The sequence below is a fragment of the Nanorana parkeri genome, unplaced genomic scaffold (genome assembly GCF_000935625.1).
Source record: "Nanorana parkeri isolate BGI_ZX_2015 unplaced genomic scaffold, ASM93562v1 scaffold2477, whole genome shotgun sequence".
NCBI lineage: Eukaryota > Metazoa > Chordata > Amphibia > Anura > Dicroglossidae > Nanorana > Nanorana parkeri.
In genome coordinates, this window is record NW_017308745.1 from 70,857 (window position 1) to 87,823 (window position 16,967).

At 48.4% G+C, this 16,967-nt stretch overlaps 1 protein-coding gene across 2 annotated transcripts in view; it reads right to left on the reverse strand.

The window, feature by feature from the left end:
- Positions 1-16,967, reverse strand: part of BCL9 (B-cell CLL/lymphoma 9) — a 59,014-nt gene that overhangs the window by 5,365 nt on the left and 36,682 nt on the right. The gene's annotated exons all lie outside the window — the stretch shown is intronic.

The window sequence follows — 16,967 nt, forward strand, 5'->3', positions numbered from 1 at the left end:
GGGGGGGCGGGGGAGGGCGGAGACAGAAAACCGTGAACAAAATCACGCCGCTGGGAGTCTCCGAGACATAAGAAGCCGACGGGTGATTCAAGCCATTGTCGCCCGTCTTAACCTGAAATATTAATTTTGGGAGGAGATGGCCTTTAATGAGAACTGGAGCAGAAAATCATTCTTAAAATTATCCAAAAACATGACAACAAGAACAACAAGAACAGTGCATGCCGACATGTGACCGATGTATATTCCCACCATTAATGCTTTACTTTTGGGTACGCTCACACCAGATGCACTGCGTTCCGTTCCGATTCTGGCCGGAACGCACTGCCTCGCATTGCGGCCGGCTCACTTTTTGTTGGGCAGGAGGGGGCGTGACGGGCTATTGAACTGATTGGCACCGTAGCCACGCTCTCCGGCCACAATGCTTTTGCCCGCACGGGATCGCAAAGCACATTGTGCCTGTGCTCCAGTCCGGTGCAATCAAAACACTGCAAGCACTATTTTGATCAGTGGCTACGGTGCCAATCACTTCAAAAGCCCGTCATGCCCCCTCCTGCCCCACAAAAAAGTGAGCCGGATGCGATGCAGTGCGTTCCGGCCAGAATCGGATTGGAACGCACTGCATCTGGTGTGAACGTACCGTTAGAGAGGACGGCTGAAAGACACATCCGAGGCCAATGACATTACAAATCGTTTCTCAGCCCCTCAGATTGCATAACAAATCCTAACAACATCCCCAATTTTTTTTTACATTACCCTTAAAGGGACCCCGTCGTCTTGCCCATTTCAAGACAAAGTGACAGGGTCTCTCTAAACCACCCCCAACCCTGTTATTGACACCATGACCGCAGTGCAAGTAGTAATGACATCATCCCCTCGGTCATGTGACAGTGTTCAACCCAGTAAATGGCTGCCACACCTGAGCACTGCATCACAGGAGGAGGTCACATGATCTAAAAGGTGAAAGCAGCAGGGTCAAGTATTTGTTTTAAAAGTCCCTGTCACTTTCCCATGAATGGGGCGAGGTGATGGGGTCTCCAGTTTTGTAGCCATGTAGGGGAAACAGTGCGCCATCAGGACAATGTCCGGCAGCAACAGCCAGACCTCTGGCAAGCTGATGTCCTAAAAACTCGGATGTAAAAAGGCACCGTATCAGAACGCCAGTGCCCTGATTTGGCCAAGCCTGGCGTAATATTCCTGCAAGAGGGTTTTGCCTTCGCATAATTCGCTCTTTAATTGTGGCTGGAACGCAGTGTTAGTCCCGCGGTCACGCTGAGCGTTTTGTAGTGCCCTAAAAAACGCTCCAAAAATCTGACCCCCGCTCCTCCCTCCCCCCCAAAAAAACATTCATTTCTATGGCCGTGTTCACATCGGAGCTTTTTTTGGGGGGGCATATTACAGCTCGTTTTGGCCCCATAGACTCAATAGGAAATGCTTGAAAACGCGTGTTTGCTGTGTTTTTGCGCATTTGCTCATTATCATCTATGAGCTACGATCTGCTCACAAAGAAAAGCACGTTTTGCCGCATGCGCATAAAAAGCGCAACATAAAACACGCATAAAAGCTGAAGCCGAGTTGTGAACCAGGCCTAAGAGCTGTGCTGTATGTCATCAGTTATCCACTAGAGGGCGCCTGCGAGAGCTTTCCATCAGGTGATCATCTGATCCGAATGCATAGTATGAAGAGGATGGAAAAAGTCTCATCAATCCTCCAAGGAGAGCAAAGCATGGAAGTTTGTTCCTTAAATTGATGAAAACCATTGGTAAGCACCCTCACTTGCAGCACACTGTCTGTCACTTCTATGAGCTGCTGATTGGGTCAAAGTCAAACCTCTCAATAGCAAGATATTAAATTGACACGAAACTCGAGGATCTTAAATGCATTTGTGCTTTTCACTCATCCTCATAGTTGCAGCTCGCGGTATACTGAGCTTAGGGTGACGGGAGGACGCTAGTTTGTGTCCTCCCGTGACCCTTAGGCTAACTATATGGAAAAGCCCTGACCCCATAGTTCTCCTTTAACTCCCATTAACAACAATGTATCTTATTTGTGTATCACTCGGCTATAGAACCTCCAATCATCTCTGAATTGGTGCTGACACTGTCCTTCCTTCTGGAGGGGGGCTACTTTTGTTCCCCATAGTCCCTGTGTGTGTTGTAAAGTTGTCACTGCTCCAAGCTCACCCCTATGATGGACTACAATCTCAAAAAAAATGAGCAAACTTAACATGAGATTGTAGTCCATCCCAGCTTGGAGCGGTGACTACTTTACAACACACACAGGGATGTCAGACCCAACCCAGTATGTCAATGCACCCATCGTAAGTAGGAGAAATGATATATATATTTCAGGGATGCACCGATACCAAGTATTTGGGCGAGTGCCCAAATGCTTCCGATGCCTAGCCCAATATGTGAGCTTCCGCTATCAGGAAGCCGGGCACCGAGTTATTACACGCTGCCGGCCTCCCAGCCAATCAGGAAGCTGGGCGCCGTGTAATGACGTGACGTCGGGCTTTCTGATTGGCGGGGAAGCTGGCTTTATCCTCCCTCGTAACCTCGCGACAAGGCGAGCATGGAGCCGGCTTCCCTGATAAGCGGGAAGCCAGGTGGCGAGTCTTTACATGCCGCCTGGCTTCCTTAATGGGACTTCGGGTATCGGTATCAAGTGCCGAAGAAAAAATACTGGTACTTGATATAGAAAAAACGGTATCAATGCATCCCTATGTATTACTACGGCATATGTGAAGTAAAGCAGCCAGTAGTACAAGATCTCGGACCTCCCGGAGCACCTATAGGAATGAATAATATAACGCAGCGTAGAAAGAGATGAAGGTTCCCTGGAGGGAGTGAGGAAGGATTGTTCTCTCTGAACCAAAACTGCCCCCCCCCCCCCTAACAATGCAGCCAGCTGGGGGAGTGCGTCAGCCAGCGCACTGCATACGTGTACAGACAACATGGCACACATGACCCCCCAGTGACCCGGCAGAAGGATACTCAGACCCGTTCACACATTAGCGTTTTGCCGCGCGAAACACAAAAACCAATACATTCTAATGCAGCTTGTCCTCACCTGCGCGTCGTCCGTGCGGCATAAAAAAAAAGCACATTGCGCAGAAACTTACAAGCGTGATATACTGGGTGACTTCCGTGCGTTCCGGCTATAATAGTAGTAGTCGCAAACCGCACGTATGTTAAAAAGTGCGCGTTTTCATGCTGCACAGACGAACGCACGGTTTTCATACCGCTGTGTGGGAACGGAGCCTCACAGCGGCGGGGATGGGATGTCCTTGCAGGCCGGATACAGCAGTGTGAGTGGAGATTCGCTCTGCCTATACACAGCGAGTCGCCGCCTGTCCTCCTCGGTGTCCCGGTGCTGTGGCACCGGCTGCCCCTGCACTGTAAGGGTTAAAGGTTTGTTCAGGTCTAGTGTTATCAGGTAATATCATCATATCGTATCTCCGCTCCCAAGGCAGTCAGCGTTCACTTCTCTCCCCAACGCTCCGCTTCCCCGGCAGTCAGCGGTCACTTCTCTCCCCAACGCTCCGCCTACCCGGCAGTCAGCGTTCACTTCTCTCCCCAACGCTCCGCTTCCCTGGCAAGTCAGCGTTCACTTCTCTCCCCAATGCTCCACGCTTCCCCGGCAGTCAGCGTTCACTTCTCTCCCCAACGCTCCGCTTCCCTGGCAGTCAGCGTTCACTTCTCTCCCCAACGCTCCGCTTCCCTGGCAGTCAGCGTTCACTTCTCTCCTCAATGCTCCGGCATGCAGACAGTCGCTTGGTGTCACATATAATGCAAAGTTATGGGCCCTGCACTGTACCAGACGTCAGCCAGCCTCCGACCGCCGGACCCCATGTCAGTCTATTTGGAATCGGATATAAATGGACATCTACATCAGATTACCCCAATCCGGCATCAGGTCCGGCAAAATGGATCTCTGATCAGTTTGCTTTGCCCCGGACACTGGACCAGGCCAGGGTCCGGGGTAAATGGACGTCCAGCCATTTACACGCGGCTGCCCATAGACTAGCATTGGGTGTTCGATCGGGTCCACTTGAAAAACTGACAGGCGGACCCGATCGGACCGGCCGTGTGAAAGGGGCCTTACAGTTTCTTGACCTACCATACCTGGACCTACCTACCACTAAATGGCAAAGTCCTGCCAACGGCCATTCTGTCCTGCAGAAAGACTGCTTGAGCAGAGGGATGGCAGATCTCAATCATGAAGTCAAGGTAAGTCAGGTCCAAGTAACAAACTAAATCAGAGAGGGACACAGAAAACACCATTTTTGTTTGCCAAATAAAGTACAGGTTCTCGTTAAAAGTTAAACACAATGAGGGGGAATGTATCAAAATTGGAGCGGTCGCCCGTAGCAACCAATCAGCTTCTGTCTTCAGTTTGTTTTGTTAGGATTTTAAAATGAAAGTTAGAAGCCGATTGGTTGCCGTGGGCGACTACTACAAATTTGGATAAATTCTCCCCCAGGTGCATTACACAGAACCGCACATCAGTGCGCATTAAAGCAGAACTCCGGGAAACATTTTGATTAACCCGTGCATGAGGGCCACCCCCACAATGCAAGGGTTAACTGCTCATTACCTTTGTAGGAGCTCAAATAAAGAAGTTATAATCACCCAATACTCCCCGTCACAGCGCTCCCTCCTCCTCCTCCTCCGCTCCAGTGATGGTATGTGATAGCTCCAGTGATAACTCGAGTATCCTTAGACCGCTGGAGCGGTGGGAGGGGAGCGGCTGGAAGGACCGGTCTAAGAGCCGGCTGACTACGAGGATCAGGTGAGTATAAAACTTTTTTTTTTTAGTCCCTGGACACCATAGAGCAGTTAACCCTTGCGGTGCAGGGGAAGCCCCACTGCAAGGGTTAATAAAAATGTTGCCTGGAGTTCCCCTTGAAGACATGTAAACACGTATGTATTAACTCATCACAATATTACTGCGCATGTGTGTGAAAGAGCCCTTACCTCAGGGCAAGTGTAAAGCTTCCTTGGCATGCCATGTGCACATGTTTGCAATTTCTATTCATTTCTTTTCGCCTAAAAACTTTTGCTCCATCCAAAAATATGCCAATGCAGAAATTCTGAACGCTCGGTGCTGCGGGGCAAAGATGTGAACGGGCCACAAAGAAATGCCCTTTAGGGCTTGTTCACCCCAGACGTGTCGGGGCTGTGCTGGCAGTCCAAAAAGCAAAGACAAGTCAGCCAGCCCCATTCACATCACTAGGCCGCGGTGGCGTGCCTTCATAAATTGCGTGCAGCGGTGCGACGTCATACAATCACATTGCACCGCGTTGTGGCGGTTAGAAGTGGATGGAATTTTATTTGTGACATTTCAATAAAGTTCTAACGGGAAAAAAAAAAAAACTGATGTGCTGGAATCCCGGCCAATCAGCGCGGTTTCTCCCAGCACACACCAGCCGCCATGCGTTCAGCGCGGCTTGCTGGTGTGAACAAGCACTTACCACGGACAGACGCGGAGGTACAAGAGGGGGTCTCTGTCGACTTTGATTTAAAGATAGGGCTCTGATGTGAAAGGGGGGGCTTCTGACGTGAAAGGAGGGGGAATTAAAATGTGAAGGATGGGATCAGATATAAGGTGTTGCTTTTTGACTGGGGTCCTCCCCTAAAATCCATACCAGACCCCTTGCTAGGATAAGGATGTGTTCTAGATTTCGGGGGAACCACACTTGCTTTTTTACATTTCAGACTGGGGTGACTGGAGAGCCGCAACTATGAAAGGTTGAGAAACACTGACGTAGAGCCCTCACGATTTACCTCTCCCCCAGATACCAGAGAGGAGTATTAAAGACCAAACCCAGGAAGCGGGAACCTTGCTCGTAGCGTTACAATACAGCAGAAACCTTCTTCTATAGAACAATGAGCATCAATGAGCGGGTGAAGCCGATCCGTCTCTTGTATGGAAGTGAAGCCAGCACACAGCGAGGCAGACGTATGAATGAAGGATCGTGCCACCGCCAGAGAGCGGCTCCTCTGCGGCACTCCCTGGCTGGGCACAAATCAAATGCTGCCGACATTTCATTAATGTGCCCGAGCAATGCAGTAAAAAAAAAAAAAGCGTTGCCCTTACCACATTGGGAGAGCACATGAACGCTTTTCGCTGCCAGGTGGTTTTCGGGACCCGTGTGTTGGGGATGGAGAGTTCCCGGACACAGATCAAGACTTACGCTGGCCATATTTTATTCTCCTTCGGCCCTCACGATTCCCTTACCCAGGCTAGACAATGTGGACGAAGGAATCTCCCCTGCCGGCTGTTGTATTCTGACAGCCGGCGTTCACCAGAACAAAGACTGCTGTCACTGTTCAACCCACAATTTTCCACCCGACTCCTTCCATTATTCAAAGTCTGTTGAGCCGAGTGGTGCCGGCAGGGCCACCGACCATCAGCACAGACATACAGGACTTATATTACACTTTTAAGCTTCTTATATTTTGCCCTTCCTGGATCCTCTCTTCCCCCTCATCTACATGCAGACAAAAGTAATAAAACCTGTTTTTACGACATACCGAAATGTTAGTCCTACTGAAATCATCACCGTGTCTCTGTGCTTCTCCACTCAATGCAGGGAGATGGTGGCTGGTAGAAGGGGTATCCAGGGTGCTGTACACAGCTCCCTGAAAACATAACAGCGTCCCGTCTCCGTACTCCTCTCGAGAGCTCAGCTGGGATGCAGGCAGTGGGCTGGCTCTTGGGAGGAGTTATGCAAATACCCAAATGCCTTGATGAGAGGAAGTGGGCGTTCCTAGACTGCATGCAGGCTGCCCTAGGTAATGCCCACATGTGATGCAGAGCCTCCATAATTGCAAGAACTGAAGTCAAATTAATGAAAGGGGCGGGGTCAGGTACAGTCAGGCTGGGGATGAATAGGCTAGATGATGCTGGATGTCCCCCAGGCAGGAAATTAGGCGGCCTCTGACTTGCTGCAGCTTCTAATGCACATTGTGAGAAGCTCCCAGGGTGCAGTGACATCACAGAAAGCAATTTCAATCCAGGAGAGGAGCCGGTACTGCTGTGCAAGACTGAAGGTCAGAGGTCACCATAGGTTTCCCATGCCACATAAGCAGCAGAGAACAAATGTGGAGCCTCCCAGTCCTGTGGTGTGTTCGCCTTCCCCCTTGATGGGCATTGATGTGTATCTGCATTTAGTAAAATAAGTGACTGATAGAAGGGCAGGAGAGAGGAAGGATTAGGAAGGAACAGAACCGCCATACAATGCATCCAAACCCTGGCAAGGAATTAAAGTAGAACTCCCTGTGATTATTACATCACTTCCTTCAGACAGTAGCTCCGCCTCCATCGCCGTCCACTAATGCCAATGACCAGATTCTGCAAGATGGCATATGGATAGTATGAAATACAGATACTGCCAAAGTAACCGATTTCCAAATATTCACAAATGCCCAAACGGTAATCTCAGCCTCCATACAACTGCTTCAAGCCCGTTGGCCTCCATCAGTGCAGGACATAGTTACCCTGACCCAAGGAGGATTTGTGATGCCCCCACCATTAGGAACCATGCCAATGACTGAAATGCAACCTATACTACCGTGTTTCCTGGAAATTAAGACCTAGTACTATTTTTGGGAATTGCTAAAATATAAGACCTACCCCCAAAATAAGACCTAGTTGTGACCATCCCCAGGGCCGCTGGTGGCATAAGGGGGACTTGGAGAGAATCAGTGGTGTCAACGAAGCCAGCGCCAGAGGAAGCAGAACCGCGCAAGCCGATGCGTCCTCTGTAGTGCCGGCTCCCGTCACAGGCGGAGTGATACCAAATGCACGCCGCCTGTGAGGAATCCATAGTAAAAGCGCGCTTCGCTCATTCTGGCAGATGGATTGTTGTACATTAAAAAAAAAAAATAAGCCCTCCCCTGAAAATAAGAGCCCAAAACAATATAAGACAGTGTCTTATTTTCGGGGAAACACGGTATTACCAGTCCGCATATTACCGTTTGGAGCGGAGGAGAGAATCCGTAAGCCGAATTTCAGCAATGTCGCCAACAAAGAGTCGCCGGTGACAGAATCAGCAGCCCGACGCGCGGCCTAGAAAACGACTCTGCTTTACACAATTTCCCTCGCCTTCTTCCCCGAGCCGTACTTTATATGCAGAATCTGTGAACAGCTAAAATATGACATGTCCGCCGGACTAAAATGAATGTTCCCCAGACTCGGCTGTAACGCTGCCATGGTAACCGCGGCGGGGCCTCGAGCAATGCAAAAAAAAAAATCAATGGTAATTATTGAAGGCAAAACAAGAGATAACTGCAAGAAATGCGAAGAGTCAATGAAAACAGAACGCCTGAAATTGTGTGCGACTGAAGAACACGCAGAGGAAATGAAAGATGAGGAGAGGGGCGCCAGTCATTAATTATTTTATTACACTGAACCCAGAGAAGCATGCAAATAATATGGCTTGGCTCAGAAATGCACCCTCCATCCTATTATTGTGGGAGCTTCATCTGTTCCTATGTGATCACTGTGGTGGAGTGACCTTCCCATCCATCATAGACGCACCTCCGTAGCTGTGACATGTCCAGTGCCCTTTAAGAACTTTTTTTTTTTCTTGCCTTCAAATCTGAAAAACTTTGAAAGAAGATTGTGGTTTTCGGGCAGTACAGCTTGATGATCAGCACTTCAGCCTTGCAGTCCTGAGGGTTATCCACCATCTGCATGGAGTTTGCATGGGTTTCCTCCCTGTCAGGGACGGGAGAATCTCCATGTGGCGCTGGAACCAGATCCTGCAGTGTTCCAGAGCTCACCTGCAGGTGTCTCCAGCCAGTAGCGGTCAGGTACCAGACCACCTCTGGGTGGCACTGAAACCTGCAGTTCCGATGCTCACCTGCAGGTGTCTACCAGCAATTAGTCACCACCTGATGCTGGTCTGGGAGGGTATTTAGCCTCTCCTTGCAGTGAGGCCTGTGCCACAGTATTGTTGTCATATCCCTACCTGCATCCTGTTTCCTGTCCCTGCCTTGAACCCCAACTGACTCTTACCCCTGAGGCCTCCTGATCTGTGGCTCCCGGCTCTCTTATTGCCCTGCTCCCCAAGTTGTTACCAGCCCTGTTATCTCCTGTGTGTGATTTGTTGTATACACTGAGTGGCCAGATTATTATGACCACCCCATCAGTACTTAGTTGGGCCACGAGATGGCTTCGTTGGGCCACGAGATGACTCCATGAGATGTTGAAAGGTGATGCGAGGAATCTGACACGGCACTGTTGCCCTTCTGTTGTCTTGTACCAGTCTTGTCACTCTCCGTTCTGCCCTAACATTGACTAGTCGCTGACGGGCACAATTCGCACGTTCAGACCCAGATTTTCGGCTGACAGTCCGGTCTTTAAACACTTTAACAACAGCTGCTCTTGAACATTTAACGAATTCTGCTGTTTTGCTGATACTCGCTCCATGGCTCCGAGCGCCAACAATCATTCCACGTTCAAAGGCTGTTATATCGCGTTGTTTCCCCGTATCTTCAGAAACAAATCACTTCTACTGTCGTGGTAAACAACCTGCTTCCCTATTTATAAGGGTCTGGCCCTCTAGCAACTTCAGCGCGGAATTATAGCTAATTTGCCTACAAACGTCAGGTGGTCATAATAATCTGGCCACTCAGTGTATAGTTTGGCTCTAATATGATACTTGCGGGTGTTGGTGGTGTTGCATGTGGTTGTGCTGTTTCGGTGTATCTAATAAACTATCGCTCACAAGAATTGTTTTGGTGTGGTCGCGTATTTGGTTCATCTGTATAGATACCTGCACGCGGTGATGTGACACTGCCACACTCCAGAGACATGCCGGCAGGTTTACTGACGAGTGCGCCCAAGGTGGCTCCTCACCTCCCATCTGCCCCAAAACCAATTTGATAAACGATTTTAGTCCCCAAAAGGGAAAAAAAGCGCTGTCGAAATATAAACCACCACCCCCAGCAGAATCTTCTCATCCAACACTTCTAGGTGTGTTCGATGCCCACGTCACCTGTTGTGGTCCCGTCCACAGTAAGCACACAGGGTCCCTGTGCAATCCACAATTTGCCCGATGAAGGGACACTGCACAGTCCCGAAACATTGCGTTGACTTCTATTATGCTGCAATGACGTTAATCAATTCTGAAGCAGATTGGTGTGCGGACAACGCACCTCAGTGCAAGTATTTTGCATGTCCCCATTCTTCAGTCATGCATTTCATGAAGTACAAGGGCTGGGCGCTGCAATGCCACTTATGGTCCTCCATCTCCGATACTTTCTGTGCTACTGATTCGGAACAAACATGTAGCCAATTCAATTAGAAATCCTGATCTCCATGCTGGACTAAGTTTGCATTTATTTATTTATTTATTTACTGTCCCCCGGGGCTCCACCCTCGCCACGGCAGACGAGAATCATTATCCTACTCTTCTGAACACCAAGATAATGCGAGCTGAGCTGGGCACTGAACGGCCGGCCCTGTAACAAAGTATCTACAGCTAAAAGCTTTCTGGTTTTAGATGGAATGGGGAAGTGTTAAAAACTAGTCTCTCCGATCGGGAGATTCGTCCTCTGCATGTATCCTGGTGACAAAGCCACGGCCATTAGAAGGGACAGGAAAATCCAACATTCTGAGGTGTTACCAGAACAGGACCAGAGGGGAAATCTTCCATCAGAGAATGGGAACACCAGTTCTGACGACAACAGGGCAATGCACAGGTTTCCTTTAAAGCCAGTCTCTGGTCCTATTGGCCCAGAGGCTGGCTTTTTAGTGGGCCCCCTACCCCTTGCACAAATGTAAAATAAATTACTTCTAAAAAGACCAGCGGATGATGCCGTCGTCCTCTTCCTCCCCCACCCCCTCCATAGTGTGCCAGGTCTGCTTTATCTAGATGGGGTGCCTGGGCAGGGTACAGTTTTCAGGTGGCTATACATAACATAATAGAAGCCTGCAGTGCAACACATGTCATCTTTGCTTTGAATGGTGTGGTGGGTAGAGGCCAACTATGGAGCTGTAATGGGCATCATCATCATCCGACACTCAGAAACATTTACTGCCGCAGATATTTTGCCGCTGCATGACCGGACGCCTACCGTTCCCTTTTCTAAGACAAGGTATACATGAAGCCCAGCGTGTGCAAATGGAGAGAGAAAGTGGCAGCCCACACACTTAACCTTTTCAGGACTGAAAGCCTTAGGTCCGATCAACACAATTGAATCGGTCGTCAATGCTTCAGTGTCATGAAAACCTGTTATCCATTCCAGCCAGTCTTGCGATACAGATACAGGTGTCACTCAGAGCACAGCCAGTGACCTCATGTTTTGTCACCGAAATAAAAAAAATCAAGCTTGGTCGCAGACTCGCCGTTAGCCGACGGTTTTGGATGACAGCGGCAACAGCAACACACCAATAAAATAGGCTTTTACCAGTATAATCTGTTTCTTGGAGTACAGTACAGGACACAGGCAGATTTGGAGACAACTGGGTAATATGCAAGGACACTGCTCAGAACTGTGGAGACCCTCAGAATTCCTCCCAGTCCAGAAAATCCTAAAAAAGGAAGCAGAGGAAATCGTGTCGTCTGCCAATCAGCACGGGGCCTGTACCGTACCTCCAAGATATGGATTTTACTGGTAAGTCACAAATTCCATTTTCTAGATCGTACAATAGGACGCAGGCAGATTAAGTGCCAACTGGGATGTCCCCAAGCAATAGATCAGAGGGGTGTGCAACAGAGCCAAACCACCAACAGGCCCACATAAACAATGGGGAAACCCTAACATCTGCCTGTAGACCCCTACGGCCAAAACCAACATCGGCAGATGTACAAACATCCACCTGGTAGAATTTAGTGCACGTGTGAACAGAGGACCGAGCGGCTGCCTTGCAAACGTGCAACGCAGATGCTCAATGTCGAAATGCTCAAAAAGGAGTACTGAGAAATGTAGCAGAGTGCGCCAGGAAAAGGTGGAGCATGCACAATGACCTGTCTGATCCACCTTCAGGCAGGACAAAGACAATCTGATTGTCGGAACAAATATGTAGCCAAGAGGAAAAACTGGCATAACCACATCTAAACAGTGGGGAGAGACTTCCTTAGGATAGTGCAGGGCAGGACAAAACGAGGGATGGATGTTGTCCTCCTTAAGCTGGGTTCACACCTAGGCGTATCGAATATGCGCGTTTGTCGCGCGCTACTTGGCTGTATCCCAATGGAAACGCGAGACCAAAACGCCCCAAAGAAGCTCATGTACCTTTTCAGGCGTAGGCCGTTTTGTAGCGCGTTCAGATGGGCTGAAATACGGCAAGGTGTGAACCATACCCATAGAAAACAACGGGATTTTCAAGTTTGTACGTTTTGTAGAGCATTCATAGAGCGTTGAACGCGCACAAAACGTAAAGGTGTGAACAGGGCCTAACGATGAAAGAAAGATCCCACCTTAGGCAAAAATGATCCTTCGACCATAGCACAATGTTATCATAGAAAAGAACTAGAACACATTCTTTGCATGATAGAAGAGTTTCAGAGCTGGCAGCAGAAAGCAACCTTGCCCATAAGATCCACCAGAGATATCTCTAAAAGGTCCAATAGGGAGCTTGCTGGAGGCACAAATGAAACCGTAAGATCCCACGGCATCAATGGAGGGTGTCTAGAAAGGGGCAACGTGAGCAACTTCCTGGACAAAAGCCTTAATCGGGTAATGAGAGGCCAAAGGGTGTTAAAGAGAAAAGGGCCGATATCTGCCTTGTGAGTGTACCCAGGGCCAAATGCTGATCACGTCCCCATTAAAAAAAAGCCAAAATCTACAACAGGCAAAGTAAGCCCTACAGGTAGGATAATACACCTTGCAAGGGGCTGACTTCCTGGCCTGTAAGAATTTGGGAACATAATTGGACAAACAAGCCATCAATGCCAGGGACCAAGAAGCAAGATGGGATAAATGGATCTAGAGACAGCGAGTCCGGATGACCCAGAAGCAACCAGCCACGGGAAATCTGCTAGTATCCAAAGCATGTCTGTGTACCACCCTCTTCTGGGCCAGTTGAGAGCTAAGAGGATCATTGGAATTCCCTCAACCTCAACCCTGCGGAGCAGACGAGGAAGAATTTTCAAGGAAGGAGAACTGATCCTACAGATCCACCAGCGCACTCACTGCGAACGCTTTTGGATCGGGATACAAACCTGTCCAGTTTGGATGCCAGGTCTACATTGGTGTCCAACAGCAGCAGGTCTCCTGGAACACCTTGGGGTGAAGAGACAATTTCCCCAAATGCTGTCTCTGCCTGCTGAGCAAGTCCACCAACTATTTTTCCACTTCTGGAATGTGTATGGTCAACAGGGCTGGGACATGAAGTTTTTCATCCAAGCTAACTTCTCTTTCAGCTGTGTGACCTGTGGCTTATCCTTGGTTTATGTGCTCCACAGCCCTGGTGTTGGACTGGACTAGGGCGGCAACCAACTAATCAATAATGAGAATAGTTATCAACTATTCTCATTATCGATTAGTTGGTTGGATCCCCTAGCTCTCTCCTCCATGCTGGGAAGAGGGTGCACCAAGCAGCAGGCGGGTGCAATGGCCAGCCTGCTATTGGCTAATGCAATTTGAAATGGCCAATAGCAGGCTGGCTATTGCACCAGCTCAATACCTGCGGTATGTACATTCAGCTGCCGTCTGTGGAATCTTGCCACTGGCAGCTGTCATTCCCGGGCTGAAGCTATTCAATTTTTTTTTTTAATTACTAAAAAGGTGAGAAAAAAAAAAAGTAATTTTCGGTATCGGCCTTACATTGGGTGTATAGTGCAATAGTCAACCTGCTATTGGCCATTTCAAATTGCAATAGCCAATAGCAGGCTGGCCATTGCACCCGGCCAATTCTGCTGCGGGAGCTGCGTCGCAGTGCCATTCATTTCAATGGCACCCCAAACACGCCTCTCACCCAGTGTGATTGCCGACGGTGGAATGCACGGTACTGCACTGCCCTGCGTTCCAGTGCAGTGCAATTGCAAAAAATTGTGCATGCAGTTATATTCTGAAGTAAAGTTTAGGTTTGTAACACTGCATTTGTGCATTTCTTTTAAAATTTAGGATGGTATATAATTATTTTATCCGATCGGATAAAATTATCAGCCAACTAATTGATTATGAAAATCATCATTAGTTCCCGCCCTAGACTGGACCCTCGTCATTTTTTTTTTTGTAATTTTTTTTTTTCTTTGTAGGGATAATAAAATGACGGACTCTGTGGACTCTGGACCCTCGTCATTTGAAGGTGACATGTCCAGTGTTGCAAAGAGAATCAAATTCTGCTCAGCTCAGAGGAATAGTCTAGCTTCCCTTGCCGACCATGTCCCCTGTACAGTCTAGGTTCCTAACACATCGTTCCCAGCCCAGCAGGCTAGCGTCACAAGAGGAAAAACTGGCATAACCACATCTAAACAGTGGGGAGAGACTTCCTTAGGATAGTGCAGGGCAGGACAAAACGAGGGATGGATGTTGTCCTCCTTAAGCTGGGTTCACACCTAGGCGTATCGAATATGCGCGTTTGTCGCGCGCTACTTGGCTGTATCCCAATGGAAACGCGAGACCAAAACGCCCCAAAGAAGCTCATGTACCTTTTCAGGCGTAGGCCGTTTTGTAGCGCGTTCAGATGGGCTGAAATACGGCAAGGTGTGAACCATACCCATAGAAAACAACGGGATTTTCAAGTTTGTACGTTTTGTAGAGCATTCATAGAGCGTTGAACGCGCACAAAACGTAAAGGTGTGAACAGGGCCTAACGATGAAAGAAAGATCCCACCTTAGGCAAAAATGATCCTTCGACCATAGCACAATGTTATCATAGAAAAGAACTAGAACACATTCTTTGCATGATAAGTTTGTACGTTTTGTAGAGCATTCATAGAGCGTTGAACGCGCACAAAACGTAAAGGTGTGAACAGGGCCTAACGATGAAAGAAAGATCCCACCTTAGGCAAAAATGATCCTTCGACCATAGCACAATGTTATCATAGAAAAGAACTAGAACACATTCTTTGCATGATAGAAGAGTTTCAGAGCTGGCAGCAGAAAGCAACCTTGCCCATAAGATCCACCAGAGATATCTCTAAAAGGTCCAATAGGGAGCTTGCTGGAGGCACAAATGAAACCGTAAGATCCCACGGCATCAATGGAGGGTGTCTAGAAAGGGGCAACGTGAGCAACTTCCTGGACAAAAGCCTTAATCGGGTAATGAGAGGCCAAAGGGTGTTAAAGAGAAAAGGGCCGATATCTGCCTTGTGAGTGTACCCAGGGCCAAATGCTGATCACGTCCCCATTAAAGAAAAGCCAAAATCTACAACAGGCAAAGTAAGCCCTACAGGTAGGATAATACACCTTGCAAGGGGCTGACTTCCTGGCCTGTAAGAATTTGGGAACATAATTGGACAAACAAGCCATCAATGCCAGGGACCAAGAAGCAAGATGGGATAAATGGATCTAGAGACAGCGAGTCCGGATGACCCAGAAGCAACCAGCCACGGGAAATCTGCTAGTATCCAAAGCATGTCTGTGTACCACCCTCTTCTGGGCCAGTTGAGAGCTAAGAGGATCATTGGAATTCCCTCAACCTCAACCCTGCGGAGCAGACGAGGAAGAATTTTCAAGGAAGGAGAACTGATCCTACAGATCCACCAGCGCACTCACTGCGAACGCTTTTGGATCGGGATACAAACCTGTCCAGTTTGGATGCCAGGTCTACATTGGTGTCCAACAGCAGCAGGTCTCCTGGAACACCTTGGGGTGAAGAGACAATTTCCCCAAATGCTGTCTCTGCCTGCTGAGCAAGTCCACCAACTATTTTTCCACTTCTGGAATGTGTATGGTCAACAGGGCTGGGACATGAAGTTTTTCATCCAAGCTAACTTCTCTTTCAGCTGTGTGACCTGTGGCTTATCCTTGGTTTATGTGCTCCACAGCCCTGGTGTTGGACTGGACTAGGGCGGCAACCAACTAATCAATAATGAGAATAGTTATCAACTATTCTCATTATCGATTAGTTGGTTGGATCCCCTAGCTCTCTCCTCCATGCTGGGAAGAGGGTGCACCAAGCAGCAGGCGGGTGCAATGGCCAGCCTGCTATTGGCTAATGCAATTTGAAATGGCCAATAGCAGGCTGGCTATTGCACCAGCTCAATACCTGCGGTATGTACATTCAGCTGCCGTCTGTGGAATCTTGCCACTGGCAGCTGTCATTCCCGGGCTGAAGCTATTCAATTTTTTTTTTTAATTACTAAAAAGGTGAGAAAAAAAAAAAGTAATTTTCGGTATCGGCCTTACATTGGGTGTATAGTGCAATAGTCAACCTGCTATTGGCCATTTCAAATTGCAATAGCCAATAGCAGGCTGGCCATTGCACCCGGCCAATTCTGCTGCGGGAGCTGCGTCGCAGTGCCATTCATTTCAATGGCACCCCAAACACGCCTCTCACCCAGTGTGATTGCCGACGGTGGAATGCACGGTACTGCACTGCCCTGCGTTCCAGTGCAGTGCAATTGCAAAAAATTGTGCATGCAGTTATATTCTGAAGTAAAGTTTAGGTTTGTAACACTGCATTTGTGCATTTCTTTTAAAATTTAGGATGGTATATAATTATTTTATCCGATCGGATAAAATTATCAGCCAACTAATTGATTATGAAAATCATCATTAGTTCCCGCCCTAGACTGGACCCTCGTCATTTTTTTTTTTGTAATTTTTTTTTTTCTTTGTAGGGATAATAAAATGACGGACTCTGTGGACTCTGGACCCTCGTCATTTGAAGGTGACATGTCCAGTGTTGCAAAGAGAATCAAATTCTGCTCAGCTCAGAGGAATAGTCTAGCTTCCCTTGCCGACCATGTCCCCTGTACAGTCTAGGTTCCTAACACATCGTTCCCAGCCCAGCAGGCTAGCGTCCATCGTCAGTACCGTCCACTGCAGTGGCAGAAAGGATCA